A 12023-nucleotide genomic window follows, 5' to 3' on the forward strand; every position below is an offset into this window, starting at 1 on the left:
ATATTTATCTATGCTATAATTATGAAATTAAACCTGTTACATGACAAAACAATGAGTTAAATTCCATGCATTGAAAAGTTGAAGTTTTCTCCGTTGCGTTCTAACTAGTCTAGTACTGGGCAAATTATATTAAGTCAGACCCAGAGAATAACTCAACACTATTATTTTCAGTAAACCAACAGTTGCCCCTACTATTGACTCGTGCAGGTTCTCAATACACAGGAGCATGTCAGGACGTGACTTTGTTTGAACCTCTGGAAACATTACCAAGTTAGCGATTCTAATACCTCTTCTCTTTCTCTCTCTCTCTCTCTCTCTCTCTCTCTCTCTGTGTGTCTCTCTTCTTCTTCATCATCTTCTTCTAAAATACAGACGATACTTCAAAAAAGAAGATGGTTATATCCTACACGTGTTCCTGGCTCAATCTAGTAATGCTTGTTAATCAAGAACTTAAATTCTGCCAAGTCATTGATTTTCTTGGCTGGCTCAGGCAACCCATTCAATGCTCTAATAGCACTAGAGAAGAAGGAGCATTTGTAAAAATTTGTCCTAGCATATGGAACGAGGAAAATGTTTTTATCTTTGCGTCTTTCTGAGTATTTTATTAGGCTTAGTTTTTGTATTTGAAGATTATGGTTCAGTGTTTTATGTATAATTGCTACTTTACTTCTGAGTCTTCTATCCTGAAGGCTTTCTAAATTTAGTGATTTGACTAAATTTGTTACTTTACATAAACCTAATGCTTTGTTTGATTTTTTAAAATAATTTCATTAATATGGGGATTCCATAATAATTTTTCATAACACCTAGATATTTTGAGGTTTTAGTCTGTGTTACTGTTTTACCATTAAAAAGATAAGTGATATTTTTTTATTTTTTTTGTTACTCTTAACAATAAACATTTTTTTCTGGGTGGAAAGACATGCTCCAATTTGATTCCCCTTTCTGTAATTATTCTAATTCTCTTTGTAAAATTTATTGTAAAATTTATAAGGATAAATAATTTTGTTTTTAAATTGCCAGCGGTTTGTACACGTGGTTACGGATAATAAGACTTAGATGCCTCTTAAAAATCACAAAATATATTTGGAGTAAAGCCGGGTATTTTCTTGCCAGTATAACATAAGGCTAAATCTAGTCTATTAAATTAATAAATGCAAAAACAAAAAACCAATGTTAAAACTTTAAAAACTCTAATTATCAAAATAGTATTTAGTCTTTCGTTATTGAACTTCAAAATAAATATAGGTAATTGATTTAAGGAAATACATCCATGCTGATAGTATTTTCTGTTTGTTTAAATATTGATACCAATTCATATGAAGAGTTATTGCAGTATTTTAAAGCGGACCCCAAAAAGGAAAAACAATCATGTCAACATGCTTTGATATAATTTGAATTGGATTAGATTTGGCCAAATCTGTAGTATTATTACGCAACAGAAAGCAACCGACATTTCCTCAAATTTGAATTTTTCAGTCGCTACATCAGTAGGCTGTTTATAATTTCTATAGATAGAAGATGTCTGCTGGCAACTGTAAGTTGAGTCAAAGTGACAGCCATAACTTTGGACAAATTGTCTTAGGTCTGGAAAAGTTCACATGTAGATAATCGCCAAAAAACAAATATTGATTTCAGATGCATTTGGGAGTAAGAGAAGTTAATGATCTTTTATTTTTAGTAATAAATTTCCCTGTAGATCATAAAGTTCCATCCTTAGATTACTAGGACATCTCCAGAATATTTCGCTCAGTTTAAATGCAAGACAAGTTCTAAATGCAAGCTTGCCCTTCTTCGTCTTTTTCTGTAAAACCAGATGGAGCAGATGACGTAAAGGTCATCTGTTTCTGTGGCCCACGGTGTCATGTGGCCAGCACAAAGACCAACCGCCTTTACTTTTCCACGACTAATGTCAGGTACCCATCAGAGCTGGGTGGACTCATGTGAGCCAAAAAAGATACTGGGAAATTAAAAATCCCAGTATTTACCAGAATTCAAAACCGAATGAATATAAGTTAGGAATATACTGAAATATTTCATGATGTTCCTAGCATGCCAACATTTACAGACAATGAGATTAACTTGCAAAGTGACAAGCTTGCCAACTCACGTTCTTAGTCTCGACCTTTGCACAATAGAGATTTACTGCGGAAAGACTTAAAGACTTTATTTAAAAAATGCGTAATTAAACATTCGAACTCAATGTTTTTTCTACTCCAACGTAAATGTTTAGGTTTAGGGTCGATTTAGTGTCCATTTTGGACCGTTCTTGTTTGAACAGATCAACAGCATAGAATCTCATACAGACAATAGTTTTATCATGTCTAAAGAGTGGGTAAAACTTATTCATGACCTGAGAGACATTTTTACAAGTTGAAAACACCTGTACTTTTAGCTAAACCAAATAAGTTTGTATTGAAATTAAAAGTGACAGTTTTCAACGAAACAAAGGACAATATCATTAAACGTATTTTGAACTATAAAAAAGAAGAAATGTACAGATATACTAGAATACAAGTACTTGGAAAGATAAAAGTTTCAAATCTAACAGGATTATATAGCTGTGTAGAGATTTATTTCAATATTTATGTCTTGCAATTGTTTATGGCTTATTATACTTACCTTTAGTACTGATGTATATGTTTAGATATTAGAAATTTGGCATAGTACATTTTTCTATTACAAATGTTGGAAAATAAGTTAATGTTCAGTTATTATGTACAAGCAAGTAATGTGTTGAGATGGCATGTATTTTTCAGTATTTTTAATGTTTATCGTTTGATTTTTTTTTGTTACAAAAGTTTGAAAACGTTCATACTCAAATATTAAGTACTGGCGAGTTATTTATGACGATAAGATGTGTTTTAAATAATATTAAATATATATGCTGACTGTGTACAATATTTAGAAATTTGTATTATGTAAATGTAATGAAACATTTTTAGTTCTGAGTTGTGTACACATAATGGAGCATTTTTATCAGGGTTTTATGCATATATTATAGTAGAGGTATTGTTATTATAAGCATTTAATATCCAATACAAAAGGCTGAAAAGGCAAGGGGGTAATGTCACGACTCGATTCTGTGACCTAATTTAATTAGTTTCTAGAAGCCGAGGTCAGGTCAAATCCAGAACAAACATACGTTAATTATAGTTATCCAATCAGAGAAAGAGGTTAAGGTAAAAAATAGCATACTTCCGTTTCTAGAAGGTCACATTTATTAAAATAATTAGGATAAAAGTTTCAATGATTCTGGAAAGTACGGTTTAGAAAAGTATAAATTAGGGTAAAGTTAGTTTGTCAGGGTCCTCGTATCGTAACGGTCCTTGCAGAGGAACTGGTCTTCACATTGTAACTGTCTTTGCTTAGTAACGGTCTTGTGTTAGAATGTTTTTAAACATTTGCGGGTTCATTAGTTGAAGTTATACTAGTTGAAGTTGTTGTTGTATCTTTAAGTTATGTCCGTAATAAGTTATGTCAGTAAAAGTTGTAGTACTAGAAAGTTTCATTTTATGAAGATATTTAAGGCAAGTTGTTATTGAATTGAGAATCTACTTCATAGCCTTAGCCAGGGTGGGTGGGTTTGGGGTTCAACCCCCCTCCCCCCCCCCCCCGAAATAAGATCCTTGTCAACTCAGGTTTTCGTTTTTGCTTCCAACCTTGTTTTTCCAATGAATAATTTGCAAGCTGAATAGAGGAATTGTATTACATGAGTTCACAATATTCCAGGTGTTATTTTGGCTGTTGCTCAACATTAGTTCATCTAGGAGGCGAATCACTCTGTTGTCTACGATTGACCGTTTATAATTATTGTGTATATTGTCATAGTTAAACATTGAAGCCTACAAAGTCATTAGTTTTCCTGTCTGATCCAGGGCACCCATTCCATGCTCTAAAGTAGTCTAAAGCACTTTGCAAGAAGGTGAACTTATAGGATTTCGTCCTAGCATACAGAAAAGTAAATGTCAAAGGATTTTTTGTGTAGGTTCTGGTTCAGTATTTTATGTATTATCACTTACTTATTTTTTATTCTTCGGTCCTGAAGTGTCTATAAATTTAGTGATTTAACTAGTAGTGCTAGTCTAGTCTAATAGGAATAGTAGTTATAAATATCACGACCGTTTTTATTTCGCTTGTTCTATTTTTTTCAATTTTTAGTGAGGTCACATAAATACAGACATTATTAATGAGCGAACAGTTACAGACATTATTAATGAGCGAACAGTTACAGACATTATTAATGAGCGAACAGTTACAGACATTATTAATGAGCGAACAGTTACAGACATTATTAATGAGCGAACAATTACAGACATTATTAATGAGCGAACAATTACAGACAATATTAATGAGCGAACAATTACAGACATTATTAATGAGCGAACAGTTTAGAGAACGTTCATTTCTGCACATCAGTGTTTCCCAAACATTTTACTTAACGGAACACTTCGCACATTTCTGAGCATCTAGCGAAACACTTTGATTTTTTTAGAGAGGATAATTCACGCGGTGGAACACCTAATCAGGCCTCGCGGAACACAAGGGTTCCGCGGAACACAGTTAGGGAAACACTGCTATACATATTCTGATACTCATCAAGCGTATCAAGTCATACTAAGTACTTAAAACAGTCCTTGTTCTTTCACAGTCAAACAGTTGTCTTTCCACATGGCAGTTTATTCCAAACCACAAACTCCTCGCTCCCGCTACCCCCAGGTAGCACTTAGATCTAGTTCAATATTCTCTCGGCTTCTTCTCTGAGACTGTCATCCCGCACACTGGTTCCTCGCCTCGAAAGGTGAAGGCCAGTTCGTGGCAGTCCCGCGCGCGTTCAGATTTGAGGGCTGTGGTTTTAGATTAATTTCATGCCGTAAAGGAGCCAGAGAGCGAGAGAGAGAGAGAGAGAGAGAGAGAGTAGGAGTGACTAGAGGATAGAGAGAAAGAGACAGCGAGGAAGAAAGACTGGCCTGATCGATCGTAGGACCGCGAGCTCTTAACAAGAAAAATGGGAACATGGCAGTACTTTTAAAGCAAACTACTAGCCCAAGTCGTGTATAGACGATCTAGTGATGGCATCAGCATGCTGGGTTTATTTCCACACAGATTTCTTGGATTCATGTGAAGTTAAACTTGTAAGTAGGCTCTAAATATTTAATACATCTCATGATTTAAACATCGCTGTCTGTATGTTTTGTCTCGGTTTTATGCGTGCTAGATTTTAAACCGCCAGTGTCTGGCTAAGCAAGACGTGGGTTAGTGATAAACGATGTTTACGCCAGGGCACGGGCTGTATCTTTAAACTTGGGGAGATCGAACCAAAGACAAGCTGATTTCGGGTAAACGGTTTGACATTTTGGTTTTATTGAATGCAGGTGTAGTCATATTTGATGCTAAGCAGAGCTTATCACTTGGATCACTAACTTTTGGAGTGGTTTCCCTTAGATAATATATTAACGAGAACCAAAAAACTGAACATCTTAGCGAAGACAAAATGTTTTCAACGTGGAGGCCTGCCTACAACAGGGGCGTTAGCTGGTGGGGACTGTTCTCTATCGCAACCCAAAAAAAAACATTTTTTTTTGTTTTGCCTCAAAACACAAGTACTACAGAGGCAGTCAAAGTTACAGATAATATCAATATACAAATAAAACTAATTATAACTCACACAGTCCAGTCGGCACATTCCAACTCTCCTTCTCTTCCTATAGGAGTAGGAGTCAACAGGGAAGACAACTAATAGTTTCACCATTTGCGAATGTCTATTCCGATTCTGTGCTGTTTCAAAGCTGCATATTTACTTTAACCCCCTCGCAAACAAAAAGTCAGGTACAGATAAGGGATGGAAGGACCTAGGGGATAGGGTTAGAGATCTTGAGATTTAAACAAAAGCTCTCTACCTTGAGACTTAAACAGGTCTCTACCTTGAGATTCAAACAGACTGTCTCTACCTTGAGATTCAAACATACTGTCTCTACCTTGAGATTCAAACAGACTGTCTCTACCTTGAGATTCAAACAGACTGTCTCTACCTTGAGATTCAAACAGACTGTCTCTACCTTGAGATTCAAACAGACTGTCTCTACCTTGAGATTCAAACAGACTATCTCTACCTTGAGATTCAAACAGACTGTCTCTACCTTGAGATTCAAACAGACTGTCTCTACCTTGAGATTCAAACAGACTATCTCTACCTTGAGATTCAAACAGACTGTCTCTACCTTGAGATTCAAACAGACTGTCTCTACCTTGATATTCAAACAGACTGTCTCTACCTTGAGATTCAAACAGACTGTCTCTACCTTGAGATTCAAACAGACTATCTCTACCTTGATATTCAAACAGACTATCTCTACCTTGAGATTCAAACAGACTGTCTCTACCTTGAGATTCAAACAGACTGTCTCTACCTTGATATTCAAACAGACTATCTCTACCTTGAGATTCAAACAGACTGTCTCTACCTTGAGATTCAAACAGACTATCTCTACCTTGATATTCAAACAGACTGTCTCTACCTTGAGATTCAAACAGACTGTCTCTACCTTGAGATTCAGACAGACTGTCTCTACCTTGATATTCAAACAGACTATCTCTACCTTGATATTCAAACAGACTATCTCTACCTTGAGATTCAAACAGACTGTCTTTACCTTGAGATTCAAACAGACTGTCTCTACCTTGAGATTCAAACAGACTATCTCTACCTTGAGATTCAAACAGACTGTCTCTACCTTGAGATTCAAACAGACTATCTCTACCTTGAGATTCAAACAGACTGTCTCTACCTTGAGATTCAAACAGACTATCTCTACCTTGAGATTCAAACAGACTGTCTCTACCTTGAGATTCAAACAGACTGTCTCTACCTTGAGATTCAAACAGACTATCTCTACCTTGAGATTCAAACAGACTATCTCTACCTTGAGATTCAAACAGACTGTCTCTAGCTTGAAATTCAAACAGACTGTCTCTACCTTGAGATTCAAACAGACTATCTCTACCTTGAGATTCAAACAGACTGTCTCTACCTTGATATTCAAACAGACTATCTCTACCTTGAGATTCAAACAGACTGTCTCTACCTTGAGATTCAAACAGACTATCTCTACCTTGAGATTCAAACAGACTGTCTCTACCTTGAGATTCAAACAGACTGTCTCTACCTTGAGATTCAGACAGACTGTCTCTACCTTGATATTCAAACAGACTATCTCTACCTTGATATTCAAACAGACTATCTCTACCTTGAGATTCAAACAGACTGTCTCTACCTTGAGATTCAAACAGACTGTCTCTACCTTGAGATTCAAACAGACTATCTCTACCTTGAGATTCAAACAGACTGTCTCTACCTTGAGATTCAAACAGACTATCTCTACCTTGAGATTCAAACAGACTGCCTCTACCTTGAGATTCAAACAGACTATCTCTACCTTGAGATTCAAACAGACTGTCTCTACCTTGAGATTCAAACAGACTGTCTCTACCTTGAGATTCAAACAGACTATCTCTACCTTGAGATTCAAACAGACTATCTCTACCTTGAGATTCAAACAGACTGTCTCTAGCTTGAAATTCAAACAGACTGTCTCTACCTTGAGATTCAAACAGACTATCTCTACCTTGAGATTCAAACAGACTGTCTCTACCTTGAGATTCAAACAGACTGTCTCTACCTTGAGATTCAAACAGACTATCTCTACCTTGAGATTCAAACAGACTATCTCTACCTTGAGATTCAGACAGACTATCTCTATTCCTCAGCCAATAAATTCGGCTATTACCATGTCAACAAATATCAAATGCAGGATTAAGTCTTTACTTGTTTAAGAAGTTTAGACGAGACAACAACTTCCCAGTAGAATTAGTCCCGACGCAATAGAACCAACTACAGTGGCCTAGAAGCCATGACGCAAATGGGTTCATTGGGCTCGGGGCACGACCAATATTGGCCCATATGGGATCTTGTTAGGGAAAAAAATATTGACTGTAAGAATTTAGAGGTTACATTATTATACTTCAATCAGAGAATATTTATTGCTCTAAAATTATATATATATCATTTTAGAGCAATAAATATGCTCAAGGAAGGTAAATGCTGAATTGTCGTCAGAAAGCGTTTCATATTAAATTATAATGTGGTAAATTGTATTGGCAAAAATAGCAATAATGACAAATTTCTAAACAATGTGAAAGTGCTCTTTTGGATAAAGTTGTATTTGTTCTTGTTTCTGATTAATTAATTATTTCTTTAATATTACGGTATGTTTTAACTAGTTGAAATACTTGAATTAATTTTATGAGAAGACAAATATACTGTTATGCAGGTAATTTCTAAAACCTACAACTCTGTATGTACACATGATCCTCTCGAATGTAAATAAAAGTAATTTTTTAGTGGCCTTCTTCAGAAGAGAGGCAGAAGCCCAGGATCATTCTGATGTGACTGCCGGATAAAACAAGATAAGGCTGAGGTTTACAAACCAAAATGTTGTTTAACACAGACCTCAACTAAATCGTGACGATGACTCGTTCATTGATGTCATTAATGTAGAATTGTTTCTGTGCAGCTTCAGCTCGGGATCACAATTGACTTTCTACTGAGCAGAACATAACCAAAATGCATTCAAAAAACGTTCGCCTCCTATGTAATGGAAGTTAGCATGAGAACAACTGCCTCCTGTTAGACGTCCTCTAGACTATTTATTCAGAATTATTTACTTGTCTATAACTCTATACATAAACCTTAAAACTGTTACGTTGCATGCGACTCAGAATCCTAGCAAGTTACACGGTTGACTTTTCAAATGATTCGAAGTTTAATTAACTCGTTCTGATTTTGTTTTTTCTACAATTCCTCTATTGAAGTCAGAACTTCATGGAACCTGTACGAATTACTAGCTCGTTGCCCATACAGGGAAAAGCTCTAGTTTGACCATTATAATTTTTTAAAGTAAAAAAGGATAAACTCTTTGGAGTTAATTCCCAACACAGACATAGATCTATACAACAATGTAGTTTCTATGGAGTTACTTCCCAACACAGACATAGATCTATACAACAATGTAGTTTCTTTGGAATTACTTCCCAACACAGACATAGATCTATACAACAATGTAGTTTCTATGGAGTTACTTCCCAACACAGACATAGATCTATACAACAATGTAGTTTCTTTGGAGTTACTTCCCAACACAGACATAGATCTATACAACAATGTAGTTTCTTTGGAGTTACTTTCCAACACAGACATAGATCTATACAACAATGTAGTTTCTGTGGAGTTACTTCCCAACACAGACATAGATCTATACAACAATGTAGTTTCTGTGGAGTTACTTCCCAACACAGACATAGATCTATACAACAATGTAGTTTCTTTGGAGTTACTTCCCAACACAGACATAGATCTATACAACAATGTAGTTTCTTTGGAGTTACTTCCCAACGCAGACCTATACAACAATCTTAAATTATTTGGAGTTACTTCCTAACATAGACATATATTTTAACGCCGTAGGATGAGTTTAACCTGGAGTTTAGACCCTTGATTCTACATATTTATTTGGGCATAGACCCAGAACTTAGAGTTGATCTTGGACCCTAGATTTTGAATTAATCAACTCTGAAAATTAATTTTAAGTTTTTTATTTGCTCTAGCAAGCAATTAACAGGAAAGAAATGTGAGCTGACTGTCGTTGTAACTCTCTTGATATAAAATCTAGAAATACAAAGACGGCCATTGTCTTGACAACACGCTTATATCACACCAGTTGTACAATTGTGTTTATTGTTGAGATTGGGGAATGGGGATTACTATCTCTCCCTGGAGGCGAGATAACTGCACAGTTGTGTGTGTGTGTGTGTTTTCTTTCCTTTAGAGATTCTTGCGTTGCTATGGCGACATTAACATCATTTACATACAGCGGCGTATTATCTCGTCATCCCCTACGGCCAGTGCGAGAGTTTACAAGCAGTGAAGACATTCAGACAAGAAGCAATCATATAACAACATTCTTTGCATCGGAGCTCGGCTACCGAGTCCTAACGATCTGTGGGTGGGGGAGGGGACGGGGTTACAAACTCATACACACAAGGCATGCACTCAAACACAAGCACACTATGCAGATACACACAGCAATGTTCATACTGACACACACACACACATCCATGGGCGTAGCCAGGATTTTTTTTCGGGGGGGGGGTTTGGGGGGGGATTTTTTTATCCCCGCCCCGACCCCCCCCCCCGCGAATTTTTTAAAATATGTATTTATGTGTGTGTGTGTAAATAATCTTTATTGCATTCTGACACTTCATTCTTTCGGAAGACGTTTATTGTGCCCTAGAATAGGTTCTTCCATAAGTTAGTGGAAAAATTGTAGATTCCAAGCCAATATTAGCAAGGGGGACTGGGGGAGCGCTAGGAGCTCCCCCAGTGCGGGGAGAAGCCCCGCCACCAAGCACTTTTTCTGATATTGAAAGCCAACAAAATGCATATTCTGAGGTATCTACAGTGCATTTTCCTGCTATTAAAAAGTTTTATTTCAAAAACCTAATGTGCTATTCTTACTGACTTAGACCCTCCCGCGCCTTTTTGCGCATTTGCCGTCAAGCTGTTTCTATAAAATTGTAGATTCCCTGCCATTACTAGCAATGGGGTCTGGGGAGCGCTAGCGCGGGGCGAAGCCCCGCCGCCAAGCACTATTTCTGGTATTAAAAGCCAACAAAATGCATATGCTGAGGTATCTACAGTGCATTTTCCTGCTATTAAAAAGTTTTATTTCAAAAACCTAATGTGCTATTCTTACTGACTTAGACCCTACCGCGCCGTTCGGAGCATTTGACGTCAAGCTGTTTCCATAAGAATCTGTCACTGGTAATGTCTGAAGCCTCTTTCCACCTGCCATGAGGACCTCAATGAATGAGTGGCGTCAAGTTATACTAGGATATCATTGCAACTCTTCTTATGCGTAATTCATTTTGTCGGAGAACATGTCCCGCAAACCTCATGCGTCGTTCTCTCACAATCTTACTAAAGGGTCGACTCCCAGTTCGGCATAGGATTTCCTTGATTTAAACCCGATCTCTATAACAGACTACTAAAATCTGTCTTAGCCATCTTTGTTGAGCCACAATTAGTGTTTTTTAAATTTCGGCAGATGACTATTCACTGCAGTTTATTAAGGGAGCCCTGCCACTGGTAAAATGTGTAACCACTCTTGAATACGCTCTTGGAATTAAGTGACTGTAGTTTGCTTAAGATTTTATATCGAAAAGAGAAGTTTTATCGTCAAAATAATCTGTTGGGGGTTTTCCACCTTAAAATGCTCTGTAGGGGGATCTTAAACTCAAAACCATCTGGAGGGGTTTTTTAGCATTAAACCCCTCTGAATGAGGGTTTAAACTCAAAACCCCTTTTGGCAACGCTCATAGCATTTTGAGTGCGTAATTTGCTTTTTTTCTTACACTGAAGATGTATTTTTTAGCCTCAAACCCCCCTGGCGGGGGGTTTAAACTCAAAACTCCTTTGGCTGCGTTCATAGATTTTAGTGCGAGTAATTTGCTTTTATTTATATTGAAGAGGTACTTTTTAGCTTCAAACTCCACTGGAGGGGAGTTTAAACTCAAAACCCCTTTGACTACACTCAAAACATTTTGAGTGCATAATTTGCTTTGTTTTTATTATTAAAGAGGTATTTTTTACCTTCAAACCCCGCTGAAGTGGGGTTTAAACTAAAAACTAAGTCAAAACCCATTTAGCTACGCTCATAACATTTTGAGTGCGTAATTAACTTTTTTTATATTGAAGAGGGGGTTTATCGTAAATTTTGGAGGGGGTTTTAAAATCAAAATCTTCCTTAAAACTGTGCTCTTGGAATGAGGGGATTTTCATTTGCATTTTTGTTTTGTTTTGTTTTATAGAAGAGGGGGGGTTAACTGCAAAAACCCCAAGTAGGGGGTTTAAAATTCAAAACCCCTAGTAGGGGGTTTTAAACACAAAACCCCTGGTAGGGGTTTTT

The 12023-nt window shown here is 36.7% G+C and overlaps 1 long non-coding RNA gene across 1 annotated transcript in view; it reads left to right on the forward strand.

The window, feature by feature from the left end:
- Window positions 1–4877: 4877 nt before the first annotated feature.
- LOC106067951 (uncharacterized) overlaps window positions 4878–12023 on the forward strand; it is a 35832-nt gene continuing 28686 nt past the window's right edge. The window contains exon 1 of the long non-coding RNA XR_008778921.1: window positions 4878–5135. This is a non-coding gene — a long non-coding RNA (uncharacterized LOC106067951). The remainder of the gene's footprint in view (window positions 5136–12023) is intronic.

This window comes from Biomphalaria glabrata, chromosome 1, assembly GCF_947242115.1.
Source record: "Biomphalaria glabrata chromosome 1, xgBioGlab47.1, whole genome shotgun sequence".
NCBI lineage: Eukaryota > Metazoa > Mollusca > Gastropoda > Planorbidae > Biomphalaria > Biomphalaria glabrata.